Source organism: Pinus tabuliformis, chromosome 1_1 (genome assembly GCF_031772625.1).
Source record: "Pinus tabuliformis cultivar Carrire ecotype Pingquan chromosome 1_1, CPIR1, whole genome shotgun sequence".
NCBI classification, from domain to species: domain Eukaryota; kingdom Viridiplantae; phylum Streptophyta; class Pinopsida; order Pinales; family Pinaceae; genus Pinus; species Pinus tabuliformis.
In genome coordinates this window covers 726,299,466-726,323,029 of record NC_142297.1, presented here as the reverse complement: position 1 = coordinate 726,323,029, position 23,564 = coordinate 726,299,466, and the positions used below count along the sequence as shown (strand labels likewise).

General features: G+C 36.8%; 1 pseudogene; it reads right to left on the bottom strand.

Moving 5' to 3' along the window:
• Positions 1 to 13,428: 13,428 nt before the first annotated feature.
• Positions 13,429 to 23,564, bottom strand: part of LOC149215973 (heterogeneous nuclear ribonucleoprotein 1-like) — a 51,312-nt pseudogene continuing 41,176 nt past the window's right edge.

Here is a 23,564-nt window from a genome sequence, read left to right as displayed (position 1 = left end):
TGTTTTCCACTGTATCTATCTTCTTAGAACAGAACAATATATCTTCTTAGCACAGGACAATACAAGAGACATCTCAGTAAATAAATATATACATAGTAGGCCATACCTGCTTCTTTGCAAACCTACTTGTAATGCTTGTCAATCCACCCATCCGTAGGAAGACTCTTCACTATCTTCCACCCCCAAGCACTTGCAAGCCCTCTTGGTTGTAGTTTCTCTGGTTTTTTACCAGATCTCGCTATCTGGTCCTAACCAGACATAGCGCATACAGAAAATCCTTCCTTTTTCCTATGCCATCTGATCATAACCAGACATAGCATAACCTCATTCCTGCCATCTGATCCTTACCAGACTTGGCAAATCCTTCCCCTTTTCCTCTGGGGACTCAACTACCTCCTGAAGGTAGTTAGGGTTTTATTTTTAACTGCCTCCACAGTTATTGGTCATGATTAATCATATTTTCAAATCAAATAATGTTAACACAATTCTTTAATTATCAAACACTAGCAACAGAGTTATATATATTTCAAATAAGGTCTTTGTTCAAAATTACTTTTACTATTTACCAACATTAACTTTTCACGAGGGATGTTACATCTCCCCCTCCTGAAAGCCTACATCGTCCCGATGTTGTTGCTCATTCAAAAACAATCTGGGATAAGTATCCCTCATAACCTGTTCATTCTCCCAGGTGGCCTCATCAGGCCCAAAGTGCTGCCACTGCACTTTAACCTGGCTGATGACCTTTCTCCGCAGCTCGACTCTTCTCCGATCTAATATGTTCACTGGTTCGACCAGGAACTCTCCTTCCGGTTCCACCTGAAACACATAATAATCAGATTAGCTGCTTACTAGTATTATATTTCAGTTTACATAATTAACAGTCTTCCCTTACCTGAATGTCCTGCCAACTTATTATATGCCTAGGGTCATAAACATATCTCTTTAAAACTGATACATGGAAGACATTATGAACCCGAATATGGCTGGGCAGGGCGAGCTGGTAAGCTACCGGCCCTACTCGTGCAAGAATTTGGAATGGTCCACAAAAACGCGGTGCCAATTTGGCACAAGCATTCCATTGAAGGGTACTTTTTCTCGCTCGTATCCTGATGTACACATGCTCACCCACTTGGTACTCTTTAAATGTTCTCTTCCGGTATGCAAAACTCTTCTGCCTGTCCTGAGCCATCTTTAGATTAGCTCGAACTTTTTTCACCATGACTTCCATTTCTTTCCCAACATCTCAGGCCCAGCAAAAATTTGTCCTCCGTCCACCCCAACTGGAGGGTGTGCGACATTTCCAGCCGTAAAGCACTTCGAATGGGCTCATCCTCAAAGATGCATGATAACCATTGTTATAAGCGAATTCCACTAGGTGTAAATACTCCTCCCATCGTGTAGGTTGTTGCATCACATAAGACCTCAGCATGTCTTCCACTACTTGATTCACCCGCTCAGTCTGTCCGTCAGTTTGCGGATGATATGCGGTGCTGAAGTTCAATTGAGTTCCTAGACCTTCAAATAAGGTCCTCCAAAAAACTGAGGTAAACTTAACATCACGGTCAGATATTATTACTTTCGGCAGCCCATGAAGTTTAAATATATTCTGCATGAAAATCTTTGCGATTTGAGCTGCACGATAAGTGGATTGAACTGGTATGAAGTGAGCTGACTTGCTGAGTTTATCCACTACCACCATTATAGAATCATTGTTCATTTTGGATTTCGGAAACCCGGTAATAAAGTCCATGGTTATGGTCTCCCATTTCCATTCTGGTATGGGCAATGGCTGTAGTAATCCTGTAGGGTGCTGGTGTTCAGCCTTCACCTGTTGACACTCTAAACAGCGCGCCAGGTATTCTATCACATCCTTTTTCATGCCTGGCCAGTAGTACTCCTTCCTTAGCGAGGTGATTAATTTCTGGTAACCAGGATGTCCTGCATAAGGACTCTTATGATATTCATCCAGAATCTTTTCTTTAATACCGCTCTGATTGGGTACATAAATCTTCTTCTGATAGCACAAAATTCCGGCTGCATTCAAGGTGTACCCTTGTTGGATTAAGCGGGTATCTGAATTCTGTACCAACTGCTTCTTTTGCAAGTAATTCTGATCTTGTGCAGCAGCCTCGTCAATTTCCTTGTCAAGGGTGGACCATCCTTGACTAATACCAATTTCATAAATGCAGTGCACCTTTCGGCTCAGTGCATCCACTACTCTGTTTTCTTTTCCCTTTAAGTGTTTAATTTCAAAATCGAATTTTCCCAAAAAGTCCACCCATCTTGCTTGTCTTGCATTTAAAGTTGGTTGACTAAAGTAACTAGTCAAGCTGTGGTGATCCGTCATTAGTAAAAATTTTCTCCCCACTAAATAATGGCGCCACATCTTTAATGCATGAATTACCGCGGTTAATTCCAGATCATAGGCAGAATATTTCTGCTCATGTTCTTTTAACTTTCTGGATTCATATGCAATTACTTTACCTTCCTGCATTAGCACTCCACCCACGCCCTCCTTACTAGCATCTGTGTAGACTACATACTCCTTTTCGGGATCTGCCACACACAACACAGGTGCAGTGGTGAGTAAATGTTTGAGCTGTTCAAAACTCCGTTGACAGTCTGCTGTCCATTTAAATATTTTTCCCTTCTTTTGCAAGGAGGTGATAGGGTAGGCAACTCTGGAAAAACCTTCTATAAACCGTCGATAATATCCAGCCAGCCCCATGAAGGATCGAATATCTGCTACATCTTTGGGTGTTGGCCATTCCATTATAGTTTTGATCTTTTCGGGGTCTACAGCTATACCCTCCTTCGTAATAATGTGGCCCAAATACTGGATCTGTTCTTTGTAAAAATCACATTTGCTGAATTTACCATATAACTGATGCTCCCGTAATGTCTGTAACACTATCCTCAGATGTTCCTCATGCTCCTTGATATTCCGGGAGTATATAAGTATGTCATCAATGAAGATCAATACAAATTTATCTAGGTATTGATGAAATACACTATTCATCAAACACATGAATGTCGCAGGTGCATTAGTTAGTCCAAAAGGCAGTACCACAAACTCGTAGTGTCCGTAACGAGTACGAAAAGTTGTCTTGGCTATGTCCTCATCTTTAATTCGGATTTGATGGTAACCCGATCTTAAATCGATCTTTGAGAAGATTGTCGCCCCCTTTACCTGATCAAACAGCTCATCAATGCGGGGTAGTGGATATTTGTTTTTAACTGTCAGTTTGTTCAGCTGTCTATAGTCTATGCACATCCGCAGAGTCCCATCTTTTTTCCTCACAAATAGCACAGGAGCTCCCCAAGGAGAGACACTGGGACGGATATACTTCTTTTCCAGCAGCTCTTGCAGTTGCATTTTTAACTCAGTTAACTCCAGCACACTCATCCGATAGGGTGCCCGGGACACTGGGGCTGCTCCGGGTATCAGCTCAATGGTGAAGTCTAAATCCCTTTTGGGCGGCAGCCCTGGAATTTCTTCAGGAAATACATCTGCAAAATCTTGCACTACCGGTATATTTTCAACAGTTGCAATCTTATCCACAGAATCTGCATACCCCACTTGTACTGCATAAATCTGGCATTTCTTTCGGATACATTTAACCAGCTGTGAGGCCGTGATCGGCTGGATCTGTACTAGTTTCTAGATGCCTTGAATCTCTTTTCCCATACCCAGTTCATCTCGGTAAGAGACTGTTTTCGTTTTACAATTAATTACAGACCATCTCCGTTCCAACCAATCCATTCCTATTAGCACATCATAGGAACCAAGAGGGAGTACGTTTAATTCAGTTGTTATTGTTTGGCCAGCTAACCTTAATGGACAGTTGCTGACTTTAGTTAGTACTCGTCTTTTGGCCCCAGTGGCCAGCTGCACTAGCCAAGGGCTTTTAAATTTAGTGGTTTGCAAACCACAGCTTTCCACAACTTTGGGACTTACATAGCTTAAAGTAGCTCCTGGATCTACTAAAATAGAAACAGTTCGATCAAAGATCTTACCTTCAAACTCTATCATCGTTGGCTGGTAATCAGCTTGTCGATCCTCCAGTGCTGCATTTATTCTGGGCATAGATCGAGCCACATCTCCTACTGTTGAAGCTTCATAGATCTGGGACAACTGATCGTTGTCCTTCCGATGAGGGAAATTTTTAATATAATGGGGTCCGCCACAACCCCAACACTGAACAGGTGGTCTAGCTGAGCCTTCATTGTCCAATCTAACTTGCTGTTCATTATATTTGGATTCTGCAGGAGGCTTGAATCTGTTCTGATTTTTGGTTGGATTTCTAGTATTGGCTCCTTTCGAAAATCCTTTTTGAAAGCTGATGCGAGCTCCCTTACTTCCCATAGGCATTATGTTGCCCCGCTTATCTATCCAACGCTTCCCAGAATTTTCTCCTTTTGATTTGTTTTGCTGATAACATAGTCTTGCCTTCCGAATGGCTTCATCCATCGTCTTCGGATTATCAAACTCTATTCTTTCTCGCATTGCCAGAGGTAGGCTACTAACAAACCTTTGTACCTTAGCCTTCTCCTCACGAATATATGGCACGTAACGAAGCAGGGATGTGAATTTAGTTACGAACTCGTCAATGGTCTGTTGTCCAAGCCGCAGATCATGGAATTCTCGCGCTTTTTCATCGTAAAAGCGTTTTGTCAGGTACTTCTCCTTGAAATGTCTTTGAAACATTTCCCAGGTCACATCCTGCTCATTCACTCCCCACACCATCTTGACCTCCTCCCACCATAGTGTGGCTTTGGCCTGCAGCTGGAATATAGCCAGTCTTGCTTTAAGATGATGATCATATTCGTATACTTGAAAATACTTATTCATATTAATTAGCCACGCCTCTGCAGCTTCTTCTGATTCCCCATCGAATTGAGGTGGTTTAATCTTCCGAAACTCCCCTTGTAGTTCCATCCGTGGTCTTTTTGGAGTCTGATATTCAGAAGCATTGACAGACTTCTCTCCTCGCGTCTCTGCTCTGTCCTCTGCTTCCTCTTGTTCAGTGTGATAGCTGTGTTCATCTGTTATTCGTGGCTGTTCAGGCCTCGGATGTGACTGTTGTTGATGTTGCTTATCGGATAAACTTTTCAAAATCCTCTCCTGTTCCACATTTAATCTTGCGTTATCTGCACGCAACCGGGCCATTTCATCCTTTAGTTCCTGAACTGTCCTCATTAATGTCGAATCAACATTGCGGCCTTCTGCTCCCAGTTGCACCCAAAGCTCAGGATTTCCCTGAGGTTGTCTCATGTTATCAAGTTGATCCAAATGTCCATGGGGAGCGCTACTTGCTCTCCTCATTCTGCTGCTACCTGCTTAAGAATAACTCATTAAACAGATATAATTTGTTTTTAGCACACTCAACTTTTGTCATGACACTGTATATTTATATTGCTGCATAACTCGAAATTTTCCCAAAGGTCACAGAGTTGTAAACCTGGGCTCTGATACCAATTTGTCACACTCTCATACTAAGTAAATTTTTTTTTTTAAATGGTTCACGGTATTAATTACCTTGTGATGACTATGCAATCTCTCCACGTTAATATTCATGTAAATACAATACTGCGGCATGATCTAAAGTTTAATCTCTACACATATGTGGATATACATATACTCGTATGCATTTAATCATAACCTGTACATATATTTTTCATTTGCATAAGGGTTATAAAGCCATATATTCACGTTCATTTTACATAAACCATTGTAAAGGTTCCGCTACCATGTATGTTTCGATTCATATACATTGCACAGATTGCGATAACGTATTAATGGCAACAACTACACCACTCGGATTTCCATATCCCGAAGTTTCTGAGTTTTATTATACTTGTCCGGCCTCGGCATCGGAAACCAGTTGTCCAAACCAGCGTCGTCCATCTGGGAGGATAAACGGCTCGATGGCATTCGGCCATGTGTGCCCGGTGCTCCAAGTGTTTACGGCCTGACACCTCGGGTAATGTTATTTTCGCGCCCAAAGGTTTTCGATGCCCACCGGCTATCGAAAGGCGATCAGGGCTCATGGCAAATCGATGGATGGGAGAATGCCACGAAACGGTAAAAGGAAATAAGATATTTAATGACAGGTCTCCCCTTCTGTCGGATTCTAATTTTCATTTGTGCATGAGTTGTGTCGCTGCAGCTCTGTAACATTGTGTGTATTTCGCAAACCTTTCAGCTGCCGTCAATACCATGCTTCGATTCAGGTATGCGGCTATGGTGTTCGGTGGGTCTTTTTCCCCGCTTACAGTTACGGTTTACATCGCTTCAACGATTCCAATCTGGTAATATGCTGTATTAATTTTCCCTTTTTATTTGTTACAGACCTTTCATATCTTTCACAGGTTCTAAATCTATTAAAGAATGGTGTTTTCAGGTAAATGGCTCATCGCCGAACATTGAAGGCACGAGGTTTCTACACTTTGCCGACAACCCATTACCAGGTATGTTAAATACTGTCGTGAATTCCTACATTCACTTCATTCGAAGCAATGACTGAACCCTTCCTCCCTTGAGCAGGGATATCAGTCATTATCTATTCAGGTTCGGTCCCTGCATAATTCCAGGGCTCTTTTTGGACAACAGTCAGGTTTCTTGCCCTGCTTAGGTGGAACACCACTGTCGGGAAGCACTGCGTGCTGAGCTTCGATTATTTAATCTTGAGTTATTTAGCATGTATATCTAGTCTTTAGCCATGAGGCTTATTCTCTTTGCAGACAGTGGTCGTGGACTGAACTATAGTTTGATTCTGGCTTAAACTTGTTAAGATATCATATATATAAGATGCGGGTAACCCCGTAAGTTCGATTTTGTTCATAATGTTTCTATTTGATTAACCGTCTCCTCAGATGGATTTTATTTACAGTTTCAAGTTTGACTTGCAATATTTTTCCGCTGAGTAAAATTTTCTGTTATTGTATTTCCGTTTAATGATGAATTCTTATTGTTATGTTTCGACTATGGCGCCCTTGCTGGCTAGCACAAGCTTCAGCCCAGCTAGAGTAACTTATTCTGTGTGAGGGTTTACTAGAAAGCTTGGCTGAGAATGCATGTAACCACGGTTACCATGCATTCCTCGGCATACCTACTTTTTGTTTGAGTTATTAATCGTGAATGCGTATATCTGTGTATTTAATCCGCGCATGCGAATGTTACAGTGTGGTTCTGTTCTCACTCTCTGAGATTCTCGCGGTCCTCCTGACCGGGGTTTAACATATATATATGTTTCTTTACTTTATTTGAATAATGAAACAACTTATCTATATACATTTGGTTTGCGGGACATACCAGTCCCACCTTATGAATATATGTTATGCTTTTAGGTGCATAATACAATTTTCTGCAAAGAATGTCTGTTCATTTCTTTTTGATTCTTTCTGTTCGTATAGAATTCCAATTCTTTTCTTCAACATGTACAGTAAGTAGAGGGTTTACAACATTACCTCTGTTCGTATTTCTTGCTATCGCTGAAGTAGCAATGACCTGATTATTCTGTTTTTCTACTGTTATTTCCAAATAAGGAATGCAAGGGTTTAATGTTCGTTTCTTCAGAATGCAAGTGTGTTCGGTCTCTGTCTATACTACAGCAGCTAATGTTCTTTTCTCATTTTCTATTAAAGAATAACAGTCAAATGTTTTCCACTGTATCTATCTTCTTAGCACAGAACAATATATCTTCTTAGCACAGGACAATACAAGAGACATCTCAGTAAATAAATATATACATAGTAGGCCATACCTACTTCTTTGCAAACCTACTTGTAATGCTTGTCAATCCACCCGTCCGTAGGAAGACTCTTCACTATCTTCCACCCCCAAGCACTTGCAGGCCCTCTTGGCTGCAGTTTCTCTGGTTTTTTACCAGATCTCGCTATCTGGTCCTAACCAGACATAGCGCATACAGGAAAATCCTTCCTTTTTCCTATGCCATCTGATCATAACCAGACATAGCATAACCTCATTCCTGCCATCTGATCCTTACCAGACTTGGCAAATCCTTCCCCTTTTCCTCTGGGGACTCAACTACCTCCTGAAGGTAGTTAGGGTTTTATTTTTAACTGCCTCCACAGTTATTGGTCATGATTAATCATATTTTCAAATCAAATAATGTTAACACAATTCTTTAATTATCAAACACTAGCAACAGAGTTATATATATTTCAAATAAGGTCTTTGTTCAAAACTACTTTTACTATTTACCAACATTAACTTTTCACGAGGGATGTTACATACATTAATATAGTAATTTGATATAATAATAGTTTCTTTTTTCAATCTCCATTTAAGAACCTCCTAAACAACAAGACTTGTAATAAAACTATGCTTGTATCCTTAGGAAACTCAAACTTCTAGAGCTATACATATTTTTACATAGATCTTCTCCACAATTTATATAAGAAATATGTTTTTTTATTTTTTATTTTTTATTTTTTTTTATTTTCTACTGGACATTAAAAATGTTTGTGTTTCTTTATAATAAATGTTTATATTTATATTAATTATTTACATATAAAATTGGTAATCAATAATAAATATCTTTCATTTAAATATTTTGGAATCCATATTCCTCCTAAGCTCAATTGGAATTATAGTATTGAAATAAATGGAGGGTGAACAACTTATGATGAACTTGAAAAAAATTATAAATTAGCAAACCTTTAGATATGTGATAGAAAAATATTCATATTTGATACTTTTATCACTCTTTTTATCTTATACGATGTGAAGCTTGGTGATGAAATATCTCTAATTTTTTTTGGAGAAGGATAAGCAAAAGAAAAGTAATTTTATAATTTGTAATATTACTATTCAAAGAAATGCACCCTATTTTATCCTCCTCATAAAAGCTACCCTCCCCCAGTGAGTCCAAAGTCATGGTTATGCCTTAAATCTACAAGAAAAAATAAACTACATGAATGACAAGAGGTTCCCCAAAATTGCTTCCAAGGCTAGCCATAATCACTAACAACTCATGTTAGAATGACATAAGAGGCTAGGTCTTGGCTAAAAATATCATTACATTTGAATTAAAACACATATCCTAAACCCAAATTAAAATTCAATTTAAAAATATTTGTTACAATATAATATGGTAATCTTGAAACACTGTTTTTTTTTTCCTAGAAATAAGATTTTAAAAGGTTTTATGTAATCTTTATCTCTTTTAAATTTCTATAAACTAATTATAATCTCAAAAACTTGATGATAATTAACATCATCAATTCAACATATTACATTAATTAATTACTAAGGTAGTTATATAAATTAAATCATTGGTAAATGTCCATCTACATCAATCCGTGAAAGAAACTCTTGGCAAGGGTTTTTATGGAGGTGAGTTGCATTTGAACAACTAGGTGATGGTCAATAAAATCAAGAAATTTACCTTTAATATTTTTGGACATTCTACTAAATTGCTAATGATGAATGTTTCTTTACATCAAACCTAATTTTTTTTTTATTAAACATTAAACAAGACTATGTATTAAGGGAGTTTCCTGCTTTTTCATCCATGAAAAAGTTATAAATGTAAGCAATTATATCCATAAAATCAAGAAATTTACCTTTAATATTTTTGGACATTCTACTAAATTGCTAATGATGAATGGTTCTTTGCATCAAACCTAAAAAAAAAAATATTAAGCATTAAACAAGACTATGTATTAAGGGAAATTTCTGCTTTTTCATCCATGAAAAAGTTATGAATGTAAGCAATTATATCCATATAAATATTTTCATATGTTTTGGAATATATTTAATTATATTCATAGAAATATTTTCAAGTTTATCATATTCACTTAGGTAAATAAGATTTCTTACCAATATTTGCTAATCTTAAAATTTATGTAAAATTTGTTTAAGATAAATATAAACTTAAATAGTTAAAGTTTCAAATTTAATTTTAAGGAATAAGCAACTTTACACATTCTTTATATTCAGTTAAATAAACATATTTACTGAAAGTTACTGCTCTACCAAATTTAAGTAGAAAGATTATTGAGGTAGTTAATTTTCGTATAAATTTAAAATTTAACAATTACAATTAAAAGTAAAGATAACTATTGATTAAATGAATCTCTACCCATTCAATCTCCCTTCGAATTATTTAGAAATATACTGGTTCTATCAAATTTAAATACAAATACAACCTCTCTCACAATAAAGGAAATTAAAATATTTACGGATAGATTGTGATGGGTTTTCCATTGTAAAAAATTGTGGACACAAACTGCTTGCACTCATTTCTTTTTAATTTCTTCTCATTTAAGATTAAATTACATAAACTCAAACTCGGAAGATTACCTGTACAGCGCATTCCGGTCATTAGTTCTTTAAACTCTAGCACTCGGGTTTTGAATAGCCCCCCTGCTTTGGATCAGTATTCCATCAGAAATGAGACCAAGAATTCGTAAACTGTTTGTTAGATATTAATGTGGATTGAAAAGCAACTGAGCACGGCCCGCTGGAAGTGAAACAACATGGGACCCTTTGGGAGAACAAACACATTGCAGCCCCTCAAGTCAAGTTGTTTCGTATGAATGATTAATTCTCTGCGTTATGTCAAGTTGCTTCCCAGCGGATTCGTACGAAGGTTTTAGCTGTCCCTTTGACGTCAATGTCAAATTTCAGAGTCGAATATTACAAATATTACTTAATTTATTTGCTGGACCAAGAACCGCGTAGACATGTCATTCCAATGTCGAAGTCCATGGTGACAATAAGTCAGAAAACAAGACAATCGACTTTGGCGGCAACGCTCATTGGCCACCGGCCCGGCCCTGCATCATCACGGAGGGCCGTCAAGGACACTGGTTTGGAGAGGCCACTCAACAAAGTGCAGGACAGGTGATCCATGTTCCAGGGATGATGAGTCATGACAATCTAGAGCTGAAATTGACAGCGAACTACACGCAGATGATCCGAATGATGTGTTAGCGCCGAAAATATTGCGCAGGGACTGGGTGGTGTCTTGTCCTCCTACTTTGTGTCTTTTCATATATATATTGAGATATTCTCTATTTTCAAATAGTGTTTGAAAGTTCATTGATAAAGTTTTTCTAATATTTAAAAAAAAAATTGCTTTTTCTTTGAGAGGTTTTTGTTGGGTCTTGTCACCATTGAGTAGGTAAAGTTCTTTGTTTTTCTTGCTTTTGTCTTCTTTTTTTCTTCTCATTGAGTTTTCTTGCTTTTGTCTTTTTTTTTCTTCTCATTGAGTGGGTGGTATCATGTTTTTTGAGTTTTTTTTTTTTTTTTAGCATTTTGATATTCGTTATTTTCAAGCTCTGTTTAAAAACGTGTTTGAAAGTTGCTTTACTATTTTTTTGGATGGTTTATAATGTATAAAGTTAAGCATTTTGTACACTAAAAGTATAGTGAAAATGGATGAATAAGATTTTATATTATTATTTTTTTAAGGGTAATTCATTACGTGGAAAGTTAGGCATCTTCAACATTGTGTACATTGAATGTGAATGAATAAGGGTTATCATGTAAAAAGTTAAACATTGTGTACATTGAATGTGAATGAATAAGATTCTTCACTATTTAAAGTCTTTTGTAAAGTTTTTTGTTTTTGTTTTGGTGGGTTATAATGCATAAAGTTAGGTATCTGTAAAAGTGGATAAATTAACTTTTTCACTAAAGCGTTTTGTTTTTCCTTTCGTAGTTTATAATGCATAAAGTTAGGAGCTAAAGTATTTTCCACTATCTAAAGTATTTTTGTATTTCTTTGGTGGGTTATCATGTAAAAAGTTAAACCTTGTGTACATTGAATGTGAATGAATAAGATTCTTCACTATCTAAAGTCTTTTGTTTTTGTTTTGGTGGGTCATAATGCATAAAATTAGGTATTTGTAAAAGTGGATAAATAATTTTTTTCACTATTTAAAGCTTTTTGTTTTTTCTTTCGTAGTTTATAATGCATAAAGTTAGGAGTTTAGCATAGGGAAAGTGGATTAATAGTGAAAATAGATGAATGAAGTCTTCACAAGGAGTCTAAAAAGTAAATGTTGAATTCATTAGAAGGGATTTGGAAAGTGCATCCTTGAATTTTCAAAGAATTAGCTCTCCAAAAGAAGTGTTGAAGTTTTGAGTCATCCCATCATTTTGTTGATATTCTATTTCATAATATAAGTATTAAGTATTTGTGTTCATATTTATGTTATGATAACACTCTTATATGATGTTTGGATAAGATAAGATTTTTATATATTCTTATTTATTATTTATATTTTGTGACATAATTTTGTTTTGTTATAATTTGTATATATATATATTTAGTATAAAAATAAATTTATATGTTAATTTTTATTTTTGGGTTCAATTTATCTTCATAAATTGATATCAAAGCGAAATGTTGTAATTTTCTTACCATAGCTATATGTTTTAATGTTTCCTCATTTCAATTTATCAAACTCAATTTTTTCTCTTTTCCCTAATACTTGTTGGTTTTCAAAGTAGTTTTGTATCATTTTATATATTCTCTAATCCATTCACTTTATGTTTCCCAAATTGGTATTAAAGCTAGATGTTGTAACTTTCATGGTCTACTTTTACCTCCTAGTCATATATATATATATATATACCAAATGAAATTTCAAGTTTTGATTTCTTTTAAACAATATCAAATTTGAGTTTCACTATTTCATTCAAATTTATTAATACTTCTAAGCCTAATGGTTCATACAAATATCACTTAATTTATTTGTTGGACCCAAAAGCGATGTAGACATGTCATTTCAATGTCCAAGTCCATGGTCATAAGTCCAAAAATAAGACATCGCCATGTCGAGGCCATCCAGATGCGCCATGTCGAATCAACGAAGGGAGGGACCCGCCGCATCGCCATGATTGAATTTGTACCTACCACTTTGTCGTGTTGTCCCTACTTAATCAAATTGAGGCCCGTTCATTGACTCCCACCAACAACAATATGTTCCACCCGCACTACACTTGCAAATCAAACCCAGCGAGGAACCCAAGATTACCCGATAGATAGAGCTCAACGCACAATAAGCATCCAACAGACCAAGCACTGATATTCCTGTTCTTTCAGCTCCGCATGTCACACTGATGTATTTTACCTCCATAATTCTCCCAGTATCCCCTGTTATTTCCTTCTTTAACCATGGTTCTCCATCTTCCTCTGTCCTACATGCCCTGTCTTTGTTAAGCCCCTGTGACCCGAACTTGTCCAAAACAAAGTATCCAAAAATGAAAATATTGTGGTTTACCCTCATATTAATCACAAACAAATGAGAAATATTATTAGAGACTTACCCATGTCAGGATTGTTTAATCCTTTGTTAGAAGGGTCTATCCAGATCTTAGTGAGTTGGATCAGAATAATCAATACCAATTCACTAATGCCAACTTTGATAGGAGTTTAATGGTTTAGACTAAACCTTATTGAAGCAATTTTTTTTAGGCGTTGCACCATATCCACCATTCATACTTTTCCCATACCCCGGTGTACTTCCATACCTAGTAGGTTGTTATGAAACCAGCTCAAGAAAAGATAGATCAACGCCTTAGAATTCAGCCTCTTCGAGGGGGCAACCTCCTTTACATTACATAAATGAACAATTCTTTGATGATTCAAATGACAAAACCTCCTTTCTATATATAGGAGTCTAAGGAGTCACAATATAATCCAGCCGACCTAACAATAATAATATAAAGCCACAAAAATAACAATAGAGGGATTCTATGGGGCACAGTAATAACAATATGGGGGCAATAGGGGCACAACAATATTAATAAGGGGTATAACTACAATAGTAATGGGGTAATCACTAGTATTATAGGGACCCAACATGCCCCTCTCCTTCAAAAAAGTGTTGTCCTCAACGCTTGAGTAGTTCTGGATACTTCTGCATAAAATTCTCATCCTCCCATGTGGAATCTTCAGTGGATAAGTTCTTCCACTTGATAAGATACTCTGAAATTGATCGATTTCGTAGCTGTCGAGTTCTTGTTTCTGTGACTGCTTCCGGTTCCAATATAATTTTTCCTTCCTCGTCAAGTTCTGGCAATATTGTTTGAACTGGGAGCTTGTCGCCTATAACCTTCTTTAAACATGAAACATGGAAAACTGGGTGCAATCGAGAAGCTGCAGGAAGCTCAAATTTGTATGCCATAGTACCAATCTTTTGCAACACCTTGTACGGACCATAATACTTTGGTGATAATTTATTATCCTTCTTAGCTTGCTTGAGGGACATTTGCTTATATGGTTGTAGCCGTAGGAATACCCAATCACCTACATCAAAACTTCTTTCACTGCGATGTTGATCTGCCTGTTGTTTCATTCTATTCTTTGCCAACACGAGGTTATCCTTTAAGAGTTGGAGGACTTGTTGTTGATGTTCGATGTGATGTTCCACTGCCTGAACCTTAGAATTTTCTCTTAAATATGATGTGATGGATGGTGGTTGATACCCATAAAGTGCCATAAATGGGGTCATTTTTGTTGTTGTATGGAAGGAAGTGTTATACCACCATTCAGCCAGAGGCAACCATTTGACCCATTGTGTCTGTTTATCAGATACAAAGCAACGAAGATATCCTTCCAAACATTTGTTTACTATCTCAGTTTGCCCATCAGATTGAGGATGATAAGATGAGCTATGAGCTAACTGAGTACCAAGACAAGAAAATAATTTTGTCCAAAAATTTCCAGTGAAAATGGAATCTCTGTCACTTACAATAATCTTTGGGTTTCCATGTAGCTTTTGAATTGTTTCCATAAATGCAGTAGAAACTGTACTGGCTTTAAATGGATGTGATAATGCACAAAAGTGTGCATACTTGGTAAGTCTGTCAACTACCACCATGATGACACTCTTTCCCTCAGACTTGGGTAAACCTGTGATAAAATCCATTGAAACCTCCTCCCAACGTTGGCTTGGAATGGATAAAGGTTGTAATAGACCCCGTGTCTTAATTGTTTCAACTTTATTTTGTTGGCAAACCAAACATTCCGCCACAAACTTTTGAATATCTGATTTAAGGCCATCCCAAAAAAATTCCTTCTTAACCCTGTGGTAAGTTTTTAAAAATCCTGAGTGCCCTCCTAAGGGAGAAGTGTGCAATTCCATAAGAATCTTTTGTTTTAGCTGGGAATTCTTACAGAGGTATAAGCGATCTTTGTACCATAACGAATCATTTTGCCAGCTAAATGTATCAGACGTACTGGAATCTTGTTGTAACTTTCGAATAAGTTCCCACACTTCTTCGTCATTCTTCCATTCCTCCCTTGCTTCGTTTATCCAATCTGGTTGGATAATAGAAATGGCACACAACAATGCTTCCACATCCTCATCCTTTCTTGAGAGTGCATCTGCCACCACATTTTGCTTCCCTTTTTTGTAGATGATTTCAAAGTCATAACCCAACATCTTTGTGACCCACTTTTGTTGCTCTTCAGAGGATAATCTTTGTTCTAAAAAGTATTTAAGGCTATCATGATCCGTTTTTACCTTGAAGTGTCTTCCCATTAGGTAGGGTCGCCATTTCTTAAGTGCATGGAGTATTGCCAACATTTCCTTCTCATAAATAGCTTTTCTTAAAAACTTTCCCTTGATTGGACGACTTTCAAAAGCAATGGGTCTTTCATCTTGCATTAGAACAACACCAATTCCATTTCCTGAAGCATCACATTCCACAATAAAGGTTTTTGTGAAGTCCGGTGTAGCTAAGACCGGTGCTTGGCACATTGCCTCTTTAAGATGTTCAAAGGCCTTTGTTGCTTCCGGAGTCCATGAAAATGCATCTCTCTTCAATAATGTTGTTAGAGGTGCTGTTATTCTCCCATAATTCTTAACAAACTTGCGATAATACCCTGTCAACCCGAGAAATCCTCGCAGATGCTTTATGGATGTGGGGATTTTCCATTCCTTAATGGCTTTAATTTTGCTAGGGTCTACCTTAACTCCTTCATGAGATACAATATGACCCAAATATTCCACCTCCTGGACTCCAAAAAAACATTTGGATCTTTTTGCATATAATTGTTTCTCCTCCAATAGTTGTAGCACCCTGTCAACATGTTCAACATGATCCTTCCAAGACTTGCTGTAGATTAGTATATCATCAAAAAATACTAACACAAATTTTCTAAGGAATGGTTTGAAAATTGAATTCATCAACCCTTGAAATGTTGAAGGTGCATTGGTAAGGCCAAAAGGCATGACCAAAAATTCATAATGACCCTCATGAGTTCTAAATGCTGTTTTCGGAATGTCTTCAGTCTTCATTCTGATTTGATGATATCCTGAACGAAGATCCAACTTGGTGAAGTAAATTGATCCATGCAATTCATCCAGTAATTCATCAATGACAGGAATGGGGAACTTATCTTTAATAGTGAGCTTGTTGAGCTCCCTATAATCCGGACACATGCGCCATGATCCATCCTTCTTGTGCACCAATACTACTGGAGCAGAGAAAGAACTTTGACTCGGTTGAATTATACCAGCCTCTAGCATTTCTGCAACCATACGTTCAATTTCACTTTTTTGGACATAGGGATATCTGTACGGCCTAATGTTTGGAGGAACACTTCCTGGAATCAGATGAATAGCATGATCATGATCACGCATAGGTGGGAGACCTTTGGGAGTCTCAAATACCTTGGAATGATTGTCCAGGACTTTTTGGAGATCTGGAGAAATAGATGATTCCGATGTGGAAACATCTAGCGAACATAATTGTGCAATTACACCTCTTTGCTCCTTTTTTAGAAGCTTTGTCATACCATTAGAGCTAATTATCTTTCCTGGTTTCCCTGCAATACCCCTTAATTCAACTTCCTTTCCTTCCGTAGAAAATTTGATGAAAAGTTCTTGAAAATTAAAAGCTATTGTACCCAAGGATTGTAGCCATTGGACTCCTAGTACAACATCAACACCTCCCATTGGAATGGAAAGCATTGGGCTAGTCAATACATATTCTCCCATGGATAGCTTGATATTATGGCACTTTCCAGAGCAATTTATTGTTCCTCCATTTGCAATCATCACTTGACACTCTGGTGCTGGATATAGGAAGCAATTCAATTCTTTTGCTACCTTACAATGAATAAAATTGTGGGTGCTTCCTGAATCAATCAACACTATTACCTTTTTCTTCTTGATTTGTCCTTGTATCTTGATGGTTTGAGGAGTGGTAATTCCTGCCAATGCATTACAAGATATGGTCGGATTTATTTGTTCTTCATCTAGGCTTTGTTCCTGGAGTATATCCTCTTCTTTTGACCTTTCTTGCTCCTTTTCTTCTTCCTCTTCACAATCTATGTAGAATAATTTCTTCTCAACACACTTATGACCTTTAGTGTACTTGCTATCACAACTGTAACAAAGCCCTTTTGCTCTTTTTTCTTCCAATTTTTGTGGTGTCAACCTTATAGGTTGTGGAAGACTAGGGGCAACAACACTTCCTTCTTTATAGTTGTGAATGGTATGCTTCCTGGTTGCCATAATTTTGCTTTCCATTTTTCTTGCTAACCTGAATGCCTTCTCTAATGAATCAGGTTCCCAAAGGCGAACATCATGTTGGATATTATCCTTTAAAGACCCTATGAACACATCAATCCTATGCTCCTCTGGAATATCTTTTACCCTTATGTTCAATTTTTGGAACTCCTCAATGTGCTCCATTATTGAACCCTTTTGTTTGAGACTTATCAGTTGGCTAAAAAAAGTGTTGCTTTTTGTATCCTCATAATGTGCTATCAATTCTTCCGTAAAAATTGCCCAAGTGATAAATTGTTTACGAGAGCAAAGCCATTGATACCATACAAACTGATTTGGTTCCAAATATAAAGTTGCCATACGTACCTTTTGTGTGTTTTGCACATTATTGAGATCGAAGAATTGCTCCATCTGTAATATCCATGTGGCGGGATCCTTGCCATCAAACTTCCTCATATCGATTTTTGGAACATGGTGAGTCTTCGATCCAACATTAGAGTCTATGGAATCATGATTAACATTTCTTTTGTTTTCATCATGAGTTTCCTTTAGTAACCTTTCACCCTTAGTGACCATTTCTTGTAGCAACTTATTCATATTTATCTTCAATTCTTCCATCTTATCATCCATGCCATCAATTTTAGCGTCCATGCCATTCACCTTAGCTTCCATGCCATCTATCTTAGCTTCTACGCCTTTCTTTAACCATCCATCTTAGCTTCTACATCTTTCCTTAAACCATCCATCTTAGATTCTGTTGCTTTTTGTGCAAGTGACACTCGTTGCACTTGTTCTTGTAATTTTGATATATCATATAGCATTTCTTCTTCTTCTTCATGAGTCATGCTAGAGCTTTCAGGTTCCTTACTAGGTGTTTGCATTTTCTTTCCTCGGGGCATCAGTTACCGATAATAATGCTCTATTATGCCCTTTGAATCCTTCAAAATAAATTTTCAAACCAAGCTTAAGCAAAAATTTAAGAAAATCTACACACCTTTTTTCACTTTGTAAGAGCTTGATATTGCCTCTGATGTATCTCTGTACTTTTCGATCATCTAGTTTTGAATTTGTGATCTGCAGTATCCCTCTGTGTCCTCTTTCCAATGCCACAAGTCTGACCCAAATTGGATTCTCCAAGGAAGAGTTATGCGAAATCTCCCACAGTGACTTGATTATAGACTAGTTCAGTAGAGCGAACTTGTATGACGTGCTACGAGTCACTGTTTCGACCTTTGGATCTGAAAAATGTATACAATAAAATATAGTCCGTCCTCTTTCTGTACCTTCTTACGAAATTTCAATCCGATCCCCAGAGAGAAATTTATGACGATTTTCCCTAGGTCACCTGTTTGGAATGTAATTCAGGAGTCTACAAAAATACCAACTTCCTCAGATCATATCTCCACAAATATAGCGCGAAAAGCTCTGAAATTCGGACCCAAGGTTCAGCGCGATTTCTTCTCAAATGGGTTTTTTTGAAACTTCTGAAACATCGCAGAAAAAAGTTATAGCGAAAATGCCACGATGACCTGTTTGGAGCAGCGAAACCCTAGAATCCAAAGCTCTGATACCAAATGTTATGAAACCAGCTCAAGAAAAGATAGAAAAGATAGATCAACGCCTTAGAATTCAACCTCTTCGAGGGGGAAACCTCCTTTACATTACATAAATGAACAATTCTTTAATGATTCAAATGACAAAACCTCCTTTCTATATATAAGAGTCTAAGGAGTCACAATATAATCCAGCCGACCTAACAATAATAATATAAAGCCACAAAAATAACAATAGAGGGATTCTATGGGGCACAGTAATAACAATATGGGGGCAATAGGGGCACAACAATATTAATAAGGGGTATAACTACAATAGTAATGGGGTAATCACTAGTATTATAGGGACCCAACATAGGTCCATAGTTAGGGGCTGCAACATATGGAGGATATCCAGTACCTACAATAGGCAGGCGTTCTCCATAAACCCCAATAAGAGTTGGTCCATAGCCTTGCATATATTGTGCACCAAAACTAGCTCCACGTCCTGTAGAACCTCTTGTATTTCCTGGAGACATGTCCTTGGGAATGACCAACTTCACCTCCATAGTCTTTTCCTTGAGCTGGTGGAATATTTGCTGAAGAAATTTGTCACTGCATCCTCTGAATCATAAGTAATAAACCCAAAACCATGATGTGTTTGTGTAGTGTGATCATACCTTACAACTACATCTGTTTTATTACCAAACTACTCAAAATACTTTCTGAAGTCATCCTTAGTAACAGTGGGGTGTTAACCCACCAACAAAAATCTTCTTAGTCCTAGGTCCTACCATATTACTATTCCTATGAACATTTTGTTGTTCATCCCTTGGTACAACCCTTTTAGCTTCAACCTATGCACAACTATACTACTTAAGCAAGGAAAAAACTAACCATGCACACCTCTTGCAATCAAAGAGGAAACAACAAGCAAACATTGAAAGAGGAAGCACCCACACTGCCCTTCAACAATTCATAAAACTGATGGGAAGATGTATATAACACATAATTGAGAAATCAAACAACTTTTTGAAAGCCAATGAACATAGTGATATAGACACAATAACTATAGTTAAAGAGCCAAGAAGAAGCAAACATTCACATAGGAAGCACCCACCCCACCCTTCATTAATTGAACCAGAAATTGATGGAAGATGTATAGTACACATAATTAGAGAAACTGAACAACATTTTTTAGGGTCAACATGTATATTGACCTAAAGTCTAGACACAGTAACTACAAACCTTTTAAACCACTAAATGTTGTAGGTTGCACACTTTTGGGTTGCTTCTGACTGCTTCTCAAGAGTCAAAACTCACTAGAAATAACCATGCTGGAGATATGAAGCACTTGAAGCAAGCTATCATCTAAATACAATGACTAACTTCTGAGGAAAATAATATGAATAGAAAATTTGAAATCTTTGGGATCTCGTGATATTTATGGAAACCCATCACATCTAGGAGATTCAATAAATTCAAAATAGAAAATACTAGGAAAGTACTTCCATAATGAATTTTAAACATCTACATTGAAGGAGATTCAAGAAAATTATATATTTGAGGATTTTGGTATACAAAAAATTGATAGTCAAAACCTAAGTGTGCTTTATTGATGCCAATATACTTTTAACATCTTTTCCTACATGATTAAGTGATGATTGTGGCAAGATTTAATTATAAGGTACAATTTTGGAAAGCACAGAGACACAACCAACTAAAAACCTCACAATTTTCTGGGAATATCAGCATTGAGGTATTGAAATTATGAGGACCTTGTAAACTTAACAAATGCAATTTGAAGACTCAAGAAGAGCGTAATGGGTACTTGACAGAACCTCAAATGCATCTTAGTGAGAAACAACTAGTCCTCTCTCAAATTTCTGAAATTAGTATTGTTGTATTGAAATTATCAAGGCTTATGCAACTTGGAGACTAAAGAAGAATGTAATAAGTACTTAGAGGAACCTCAAAAGAATCAGTGAATAAAATCTCGTCCTCATTATTAAGATCTTCCAAAAAATTATAATTTTTCAAAACCACACTTACCTTATGAAAAACTACATCTTTTGAAAGAAAATTTTATTTATTTCCCAGTACAATGTTTTGATAACTATAATTTCAGGCATTGCGAGGTGGTGTTAGTAATGTCACATGTAAATGTTAGTAGATAAAATCAGTTGACTACTTAGTGGGAAGCCACTGTGAATAATGGAAATCAACAATTTGGCCAAGCTCATTATTAAGCGCTTGCAAAAACTAAAACTTTATGAAACTACACTAAATTTATGAAAGCCTACATCGTTTAAAAGAAATTTTATTTATTTTCTAGTATAATGTTTTCACAACAATATTGTTGTTGGGTTGTGTTATATTCTTTCCACGACTAATCCATGTAGTGAACGGGGGGTTAGAGGGGGGGCGGAGCCCCCCCTTCGTTGCGTCGATTGCGTAGCAATGGGGTCATAGGGGGGTTTAAGGGGGTGGGTAGCCCCTCTCTACGGGGTCCGTGGCAGCGCCCCAGGAAATTTTTTTTTGGACCCTATATTAGGTTGGGCGAACCTACCTATGGTTTTCGGTCCATGGTTTTGGATGCGATGGTTTTCGGTTCATGGTTTTGGATGCAATGGTTTTCGGTCCATGGTATTGGATGCTTCGACATGTATAAATATGTATTCTAACATTGAAGGGAACATAATGAAAAATCAATCTGGTAGTCTCGGTTTTGGGATCCAGGAGAAAATCTCTGTGTATATGTGTTTTATGTGTTATGCTCTCGCATTGTTTATTTTTTGTGTTTTTTAGAATTCGTATGCAGGTAATTTCTGTACGGGGTTAAAACCTACAATTGTCAGGTGTTGCTAGGTGTTGATAGTAACGTCACATGTAAGTGTTGGCAGGTAATGTTGACAGAAGTCAGTTGACTACTTAGTGGGAGGCAACTGTGACAATTCCCAGTGTATTGTGTTTTTATGTGAATGTGCTTGGTAGAGAAGACACATTTTTTGGGAGGATAAAATCACTTTTTCGGCTTACACACTACTTTCCATCTCCTTGCTCAAGCAAGAAGTGTAACATTTTTGGTGGAGGAACATTCATCACTCTGTTCAATGATTTGATTGACGACCTTTTTTGGTCTATTCAAGCTATTCATTATTGATATTTTGGTACATATGGAGAGTAGAAAATGTTCCAACTAAAATATAGATAATCCTAGAATTTGAGTGACTACTTATCCAACTATTTATCTGTATTTTTTTCCTTTATATTTTCCTCAAAACTAACACAAAATATATCTTGAAGAGTATATATTTTTATTCTCTTTGTAATTTCCCAAAACTAACACAAAATATAACTTGAAGAGCATATACAATGTTCATATAACCTTTTATTCTCTTTGGATTTTCCCCAAAACTGACACAAAAGATAACTTTGAGGAGCATAGGGACCCTTATTGGTTCAATGTCAAGGTATAGATTGTTATTTCCAATACAACCTGATTAGTGTGAGAAACCAACTTGTCCAACTTATCTCCACAGGAAATTCGAGCAACGACATGTGGAAATCATAATTTAGCATTGAAATTTATTAAAACATAATTGATAACGATTTGAAGCACTTTTGAGAATACATTAACAGTTTATATAGCAATCTTTGGGACTTTTGGTAGAAATGCTAATATATCCATTGATAACAATATGAAGCAGTTCTCAAAATACATGAACATTTCATTTAGTGATATTCATAACTTGTAGAAAAACCATTATATCCAAAAATTATTTTACGAAGAGAGGGAAAGATGCCATTCAACGTAACAACATATATGACTTGGCCTACATCCAAGTCTGTCAGATTTAACCTTTATTTGTAAAAATCATGCCCATTTGCTTCACTCCGAATCATTAGAGAAAATAATTTAAAGACGTTTAGAATAGTTATTGTGTAACAATTGCTCTAAACTACAATAAAATCACAGTTAGAGGAGGTCTGAACAGACCAGAAATATATTTTATGTAGCCCATGCATTGTATCACATAACCAGAGATAAGAGCAAGACCAACATAACACCCACCAATCAAAATATTCTACTATGAAAAAGAGAACTCAAATTGCATATCCCATGCATTGTATCAAATAAATAGAGATAAGAGAAGGTCCAACATAACACCCATTTGGGAATTAAGGATCCTTAATAACAAAAGGAAACTAGTGTCTTCGGCAATGCAAACCTTATGGATCGTTAATCAAAAAAGGAAACTGATGTCTTGGGAAATTCAAACCTTATGGATCCTTAATGAAACTGGTGTCTTGGGCAATGTACCCATTATCATTAGTTTTTATCAAAATCTTCTATTGTTACAAAGAAAAATAATAGTAGCAACCGTTGACACCATTCACAAAGAGAAAACACAACAGTTTGTAATTATCAAATTCCTAAATTAATATACCACCAACAACACATTCTACCCACCTAGAGGCAAAATCCTTTTCAATCTTGACTGGTATACTGTAGGTCAACACCCAAAT